This window comes from Camelus ferus, chromosome 4 (assembly GCF_009834535.1).
Source record: "Camelus ferus isolate YT-003-E chromosome 4, BCGSAC_Cfer_1.0, whole genome shotgun sequence".
Lineage (NCBI taxonomy): Eukaryota > Metazoa > Chordata > Mammalia > Artiodactyla > Camelidae > Camelus > Camelus ferus.
In genome coordinates, this window is record NC_045699.1 from 43,565,575 (window position 1) to 43,573,512 (window position 7,938).

Consider the following 7,938-nt stretch of genomic DNA (forward strand, 5'->3'; position numbering starts at 1 on the left):
GACAAAGGAGAGTTAGGGGAGCTTCAGCCCCACCTCAACCAGATGGAATGGATTTCTTACAGGAAATGTGATTCTCAGATCCTAGGAGAAGCCTGCTAGATGTGTCCTCTGGGGAGTATGCATCTCTCTAATAGGCTAGTAGCCCCCAAATCAATTCAGCCTGTGAGCACAGAGCTGGGGACACACCTGGAGGTGTCGTGCCATCAGCCACCAGAGCCCAGGAACAACCAGTGGGGTGCTTTGTAAGATGGAGCTATTGAAACAGGGAATTATCCAAAGTGACTAATAATAAAATACTTATTGTCCCCCGAGCAAAAATGGCAACAAAGAGGAGAGACTGTGATGAGTGCAGAATTTAAATCAGTGCAAAAAGAAGCAGGCCAACTCGGGGAAGGTCCTGCTTGCCTCCTGGATGCCTCACTCCAGAATCAGCTCAATGGGGGGCTTCTCAAGGGCTCCAGGACAGAGTGCCTGGGCTTAAGGCTTGATTGTCACTGGATGACACCAAATAGTTGGTCTCTCCTAAGTCATCATTTTTCTGTAAACCAGGGACAGCAAATGCACATCATTCATGCCACCAAATCCTCATTTGATGTCCGTGGTAAAGAGATCACAGCTTTATCATGGTCTCCTTGTAGCCATCTCCACTTTAAGCTGAGCTTCAAACACAGGGTTCTGAGCAAGATAAAACAGGGACAAGAGTCACAATGCCTTCTTTTGCTGCCAGCGCCTCTTCTGAGTAAGGAAAACATTTCTCAGAAATCCCTTAACAGTTGTTCCTTGTATCTCCTGGACCAGGATGGGATTGTATTCCCACCCCTAGACAACTGGCCAAGGGGAGCAGGATGGCCATAGCTAGCCAGTCAGGGACTGCAGACATTGCTGTCCCAGCCAAGTCGAGGTGCAGGAGGGCACGTGTCAGAAGGCCAAGACCAACAGTATTTGCCTCAAGATAAAGCTGGTTTTTGTTTTGTTTTGTTTTGCAATCTCAACTTTTTAGGGTATAAATAAGAAAAGTTTTATTTTTCCAGTAACTGCCTGGGGCTGTGCTAGGTGGGAAGCCGTTTCCAGCGAGGTAGCGGAGCCCCATAACAACACTGTCTGATTCCATCCTTACCTTTAGTGCTTTCATCCAGCTACTTAAGCAGCCTCACTTTGTTCCTCAGGCCTCTGTCCTGGTCATTTTAAAACTTCAATCCCATATCCAATGTGAAGGCCTGTTCTGCCTCCTCCAGCCTAGGCTAGATGGGTTCTTGGAGGAGCGGGGATGGGAGATGTGGGTTTTTTGCCACAGACATAGGTAGGGCCCACTTCTCAGTGACAGTGAACTTGTCATGGTGTCTCTAGTGGCATCAGTCACAGACAGTCACTAGGATGTCTTCCATACAAACTACGAGATATTTCATTCCTAGTAAGAAAGCTTGTCGACCAAGAGCTGTGTGGCCTTGCCCTGAGCTCTGGTTTGCCTGTACAAGACAGGAGTAGGTAATCTAATTGTAGCAGACTTGGATATGTGAGGAGGGGGAGAGAAAAATCTAAGAAGGAACAGACAGAAGACTTCCCAGGGCTTGATTTGAGCTGGGCCTGGCAGAAATAGGGAGGCTCTGGCAGACTGCTTTGAGGAGAGGCATTCTAACTAGAAACTACAGCTGAGTGAAGATGCAGAAGCAGGAGAGTCCGTCCACCCCAGGGGTGGAGCTGACAGCCTGGGAGGGGGTGGTGACGGGAGGTAAGGCAAGTCAGATGTGCAGCCTTGAATGCCAACCCAGAATGGCACACAAAGCCTCTGGCCCCGCCCTCCCAGCTGTACTGACTGCCTGAATAGCTCTGGTGTGCGTAGAACTGTGGCCATCCAACCTCAGTGTCACCAGAGACCTTCGAGATCACCCACTGATCTCGTTATCAAGCTGTGCTCCCTTCCTCTCTGTCCCGTGAACATCCTGGACTCTACTGAGGAAACATTAACTGAGCCAGGCTGGGTGCCAGGCTTCCACGGGCCTGGCCCCCTCCCTCGGAGTTCAGCTTGGGTCTGCTTTAGCTCCACCGCGAGAAGAAAGTTAAATGCACCAACGACACTGATGGCTTTGACACAGAATCCATAGGAGACATTTTCTTTTCCTTCATTTGACTAAAGGGTTTTCCTTAGGCCTGGCTGGTGAGCATCAAACCCACACATTCCCACAGAGGGCACGCTGTTTCTCAAAGGGCCCAGAGGCCCTGCCGCTCGCTCCCTCTCTCCCAGCTGCTTTGTGAGCTTTGCCAGGCGAGAGAAAGGGAAAGCTGAGGCATTGCTCCTCGGGAAGCCTCTTTCGCCAGTCCAGCAGTCTTGGAGCTGAGGAGTGGACTTTCATTTTGTCCCCAGAGGGCAACCCTCCCGGAAAAGGTCACAGAGTGAGTCAGGGCAAAGCCAAGTCCGAGGCCAGGTCTGGGCTTTCCCTGGCATGAGGCAGCTGGACAGAGTTGGTGTTTCTCAGGGCTGGAGCCAGCCATGCAGGAGAGCTCCGTGAAGGTGGACCCCAGGGGTGGGCTGAGTGAACGAAGTTCAGTGCCAGGTCAGACTGACAAGGCAGGCCTCTGGGTGGGGTCCGACAGGTCCAAGGAGCAACAGGGATCATAAAAGTAACAGACACAGCCCTCTTGCCCTTTCTTGACAGTGTCCACAGTGCTTTCCACCTTGTTCTCCCACTGACCCACTACAAAAGGGTGCACAGAGAACACATACAGAGTCTAAGGTCTGGTTAGGTTTTCAGGAAGTTCGGCTGGTGGGGTAAGAGTAAGGCAGGAAGCCTGCCAACACCTCTGCCCCCAGCACCACCCACTTTCATTTTTCCTAAATGAAGTTCACTGTATTGTTTTCTTATTCTAAAAAATAACATGCACATTCCCCCAAATACCTGGAAATATAAGCAAAGGAAAAAGTCAGCCACAAGGCACCTTCCTCTCTCTGCTTCTGCCGGTGACCAGAGTCCTTCTAGAACTGTCTCTGTGCCTAATTGGGGCAGATCCTTCCTCTGTCTGCATGGGAGCAAAGGTGGTTACCTTGCTGCCCTGTGAGGGGAAGTTCAGGAATATGGGTTCATGTCTGGGACGTCGCCTGCTGGTTGGCACTTTCCGGCCTAACGGTTCACAGGTGGAAGCCGCATCTTGGCCAGAACCTCAGCAGGCGATCAGCTGTCCTCCTGAGGGCTGCCCACTGTCTTCCCCAGCAGCCTCCCACTGGCCTGCGCTGGAGAGGTGAGCGGCAGTTTTCCTGAGCAGTCAGGGGAGCATTTACATTGATCAAGACCCAGCAGGAAAACAGGTGGCCCACCCCAATTAGGATAATTTGAGGAAGGCTTAATGAAGGGACTATTTACAAAGGTGTGAGCAGGATGTAAGAAACCACAGGAAGAGTGCAGGGTGTGAGCTGTAACATGGGGCTGTCAGCACCCCTAGACCCAGACCACTGAGGTGCTTCCCAGAACCAGGAGCTGTGCTGCCTGGAAGAGGCCTCTCCCCTCTCCCTTGGGTCTCCTCCCACTGCTGATCCCAGTCAGAAACCAGAGGACAAGGGAGCCTACGGCAATGACACAGGTCAGCCTTCTCAGCAGAGAGCAGAGAATCAGTTTAGGGAAGGAAGTGGAGCAAAAGAAGATAACCAGCACCACAGGACAGGGCGAGGTCAAGTGACAGGACAGGCAATGGGACAGTATCTGCCTGCTCATCCCAGTGCCCCGCCCCAGATGGGAAGGCCTCTTGATTTCTACCTCTGGAGGAATCCCACTGAGCGCTCCTACCTTCGCAACCTCACTGTGTCCTCGCTTCCTCTCCATCCTCTCCTAGCCCTTCCTCACGCCCACATCTCCCAGAGTCTCTCTCCAGCTCCCTGAGAATCCCCACCCCTCCTCTACTCAGAAAAGATGCTTCCTGTGTCCCGCAGACGCACTCCCAGCCTACAGCGCTATAGCTCCCAGCTGCACTAGTTCAGGCTGTGGGGGAAACTTTCTCCTGCCAGGCTTCGCTGGCTCCCCAGCGGAGGACAGGCTCTGGCCCAGAACCCACCTCGCCTTCCCCATCAGCAAGGAGCTGCCCAAGAGCAAGCACCCTCCTCAGCACAAGTATTCGTTTTCTTCCTAAAACAGCCCAGGCTGTCTCATGTGAAGAAGGGACATCATCTTCAAAATAAAATGAATTTGATCATGTGTCAGTGAAATGAGTCTATACTTGGGTGCTTTTAAAATGGGTTGCTATTGTCAGTGTTTCTCCCATTATATATTCTAACTGGGTATTGATACTGTGTAAAAAAAAAAGCTGATTCTTAAAAATATTAGTCTTGCATTGGGCTGTACACCAGAGATTGACACATTGTAATTGACTGTACTTAGATAGATAGATAGATAGATAAAATTAGTCTTGGACCTGGCTCTCATTTGAAATTTTTTATATTAATTTAATGGATTTTCTTAGTTTTTTCCAGGGAGAAGCCATAATGAAAACCTCACTCGTCTTTTTCCAGCATTTGTACCTCTAATCCCTTTCTTTGTCCTAGTATTGGCTAGAATTCCCGAAACAGTGTGGAATAACAGTGGTGACAGCAAGAGACCTTATGTTTTTTACTTTAATGGGAACATCCCATTGTTTTACTGTTAAGCATGATGCTTAAATATGCTTTACTGTTTGTTCCAGGAGACCTCTCTTTATTCTGCTACGGGAAAACAACAGATTTCTCTAAAATGCAGTAATGGACATTGAATTGTAACAAAGATATTTTCAGCATGTGTTTAAATGACATTTTCCCCTTGACTTGTTAATATTATAAATTGTGAATATATTTCTTAATACCCTTGAAATAAATTTTACCTGGTCATGATTTATTTCTCTTAATAATACACTGCTAGATTGAATTTGCTGATATTTTATTTAGGACTTTGGTATTTATATTCTTAAAGGTTTTTTTGTAATTCTCAGATTGTGGAATCAGGATCATTCTAGCTTCATGACATGAAAAGAAGTTTTCTACGCTTTAGAACACATAAACAGTACCAGAATCATCCCTGTCTCAAAGCTTTGATAGAATTGTACTGCCCATTCATTTGGGTTCAGCTCTATTTGGGTAAGCAGTAGTGTTTTCCCTTTTTTATGGCTATTTTTTTATGGTTCATTTTGATTTTTTCTCTTCTTATTAAGTATTTATAACTTATATTTTCCTAGAAAATTGCCCAATTCAGAAAAACTACTAGTGGAGAGTTGATATTATTTTTCTGAACACTTCTAAAAAGAAGTTACATCCTCTTTATTACTAATATAGTACATTTGAGTTATCTCTCCTTTTAGACTTTTTTATTGATTTGATTTTATAGAGATTTATCCATTTGATATGTCTTCCAGCTCTAGGATGTATTTTTGCACTTCTGCTTCTTTTCTATTTTTATCTATATTAATTTCTTTGTTCAATTTTAAATACTTTATTATGGAAAATTTCAAATCTACAATGAAAGTGAAAAATCCATATACCCACCATCTAGATTCTACAATGAACATTTTGCTAATTGCTTTATCACTATTTATCCATCGATCCTTCTATCCATCCATGTTATATTTTATGTATTTCAAATTAAGTTGCAAACATCAATACATTTCACCTCTAAACACTTCAGCATTCATTCATTAATTAGAGTTCAATATTTGTTTATGGTTCTTTAATTTATTTTTTGTAACTTATCTAGCTCCTTTAGTCCAGCATTAGTTTATTTATTTTTCTCTTTTTAAATAATTGGTAAAATAACATTTACGGTTTATTGGCCAGCTATCATGTTTCAGGCCATTTTAGGGGAATTTTTTTAAGATCAGGGGAGAGCCTTCTCCAGGCCCCAAATTAGGTAATAGATTGTTTTTCCAAGTCAACAAATGTAAGGTTCAGAATTCTAAGATACATGTCTTAGTCAGTTTGGGTTGCTGTACCAAAATACCATAGGCTGAGTAGCTTTTAAACAACAGAACTTTATTTCTCAAAGTTCTAGAGGCAGAAAGTTTGAGATCAGGACACCGGCATGGTCGGATTCTGATGAGAGCCCTCTTCCAGGCTGCAGACTGCTGGCATCTACTTGTATCTTCATGTGGCAGGAGAGAGGGAGCTTTCTGGGGTCTCTTCTATAAGAGTACTAATCCCATTCATGAGGACTCCACCCTCATGACCTAACCACCTCCCAAAGGCCCCACCTCCAGATACCATCGCACTGGGGATTACATTTTAACATGAATTTCAGTGAGACACAAACATTCAATATGGATATCAGTAAGAAAGGATTTTCGTTCAAGTCACTTTCCTTTCTTTTAAAAAAAAACCTATTATTTTCAAATCAAAAAAGTATCAAGTAATAAATCATTACCTATACATTTTTCTCAGCCCTTTGATAGTGAAGCTTCTCCCTTTACTGGTTCCCAAGCTCTGGGCAGAGGCGAATGTGTTCCCTCTCTTAGGAAGCGGGCACAATAAGAGGATCATCTACAGTTTAGCTACTTGGACATGATACAGTGACTGCTTCTCTCCCTTCCACCTGCCTCCCTTCCTCTTGCTTATCCAGGATTGACAGTGATGTCATCTAACTACAGCTTTTCTTTCTCATTTGGAGCACTGAGAGATGAACTTGGTCTGTATGTTAACAGGAATACTATACTACAAATCAGTGAAATGTAAAAGCTAGCAAACTCTCCAGGCTTTGTTGTATCTTACATGTATTACCTCATGGAACTAGAGTAGCTTGAGCCTCATGTTTCACACTCTTCTACTGACAGTTCCCACTGGAAGGAAAATGGCCAAGAATGACCAAGAAGGTTCCTAGACCACTTTCTCAGGATTATCTAAGGATTCCTTTCACACAAGCATAGTATCAGTGTTTTAAATGAATTATTTCATGCAATTCTCACAACTTCTCTATGGGATAATTAGTGTTATTAATACCATTTACAGTTGATATAATTAAGAATTGAGGAGATTAATTTCTTCAAGATCACATGGCTGGGAAGGAACAGAGCAGGGATATTTTGAACTTAGGTCTAATTCAAAGCTATGATCGTATTTATTATCCTGTATATTTTCCTCTAAGTACAGCTTTGGCTGCATCCCATATATGTCCTAACAACAATAATAAAGAGAGCATAACCCAATAAAGTAAGGGGATTTTCTGCCAATGTTTTTCTCTTCCACACTTTTCTAGTTGCCATGGCTTCTACCTATGGAGCTGTTACAATGAGTTTTTTTATTCCAAAAAACTGTTCAAGACCCAAAGCCTGACTTAAAGCATTACATGTATTTTAAACCATAGTTTAAGGAAGAATTCATAGTAATGTAGGACTTTAGACACTGAGAGGCCTTAATCATAGAGTGTAGAACATTCTGGGGAAACATTTAGGACAGAAACAAAATTCCCCCTTCTGAAAAGGGAGATATGGTAGACATCTGCTGTGTTTTGGCTGCTCAGTGTGTGGAAAAGTCTTTGAGTGTAAAAGATTTTGAATCTAACTATGGAAGCTGAAGAGAGGCAGACATTCCTCTGTTCTCTTTCTGAAAGCTTGTGTGAAAGCATGTGATCCAGGCTCAGCCAAACAGGTGCTCCTGCCCAAGAATCTCTGAGTCTTGAGGAGCTGACCCAGAGGTGTAGAGAGGGGCTGGGAAAGATTCTGGATTGCTTGAATATTTATCCCCAAGAGACTGAAGTAAATGTGGCTGAATATCCATCAATATGCAAGTTTACATTTTCTACCATCAGTGGAATTTGGACTTGATCTATATATACAGAGAAACAGTTACCTTTTTACAAATCTAAATTGTGAGTGTTACACACACAAAAATAAGTGATGTTTAAAGAGTGCTTTTAAGTATTGTCTCATTTAATTTTAAAAAATCCTTTAAGATCAGTGTTACTGTCTTTGTTTCAAGCACCTGGATCAGAATCACAG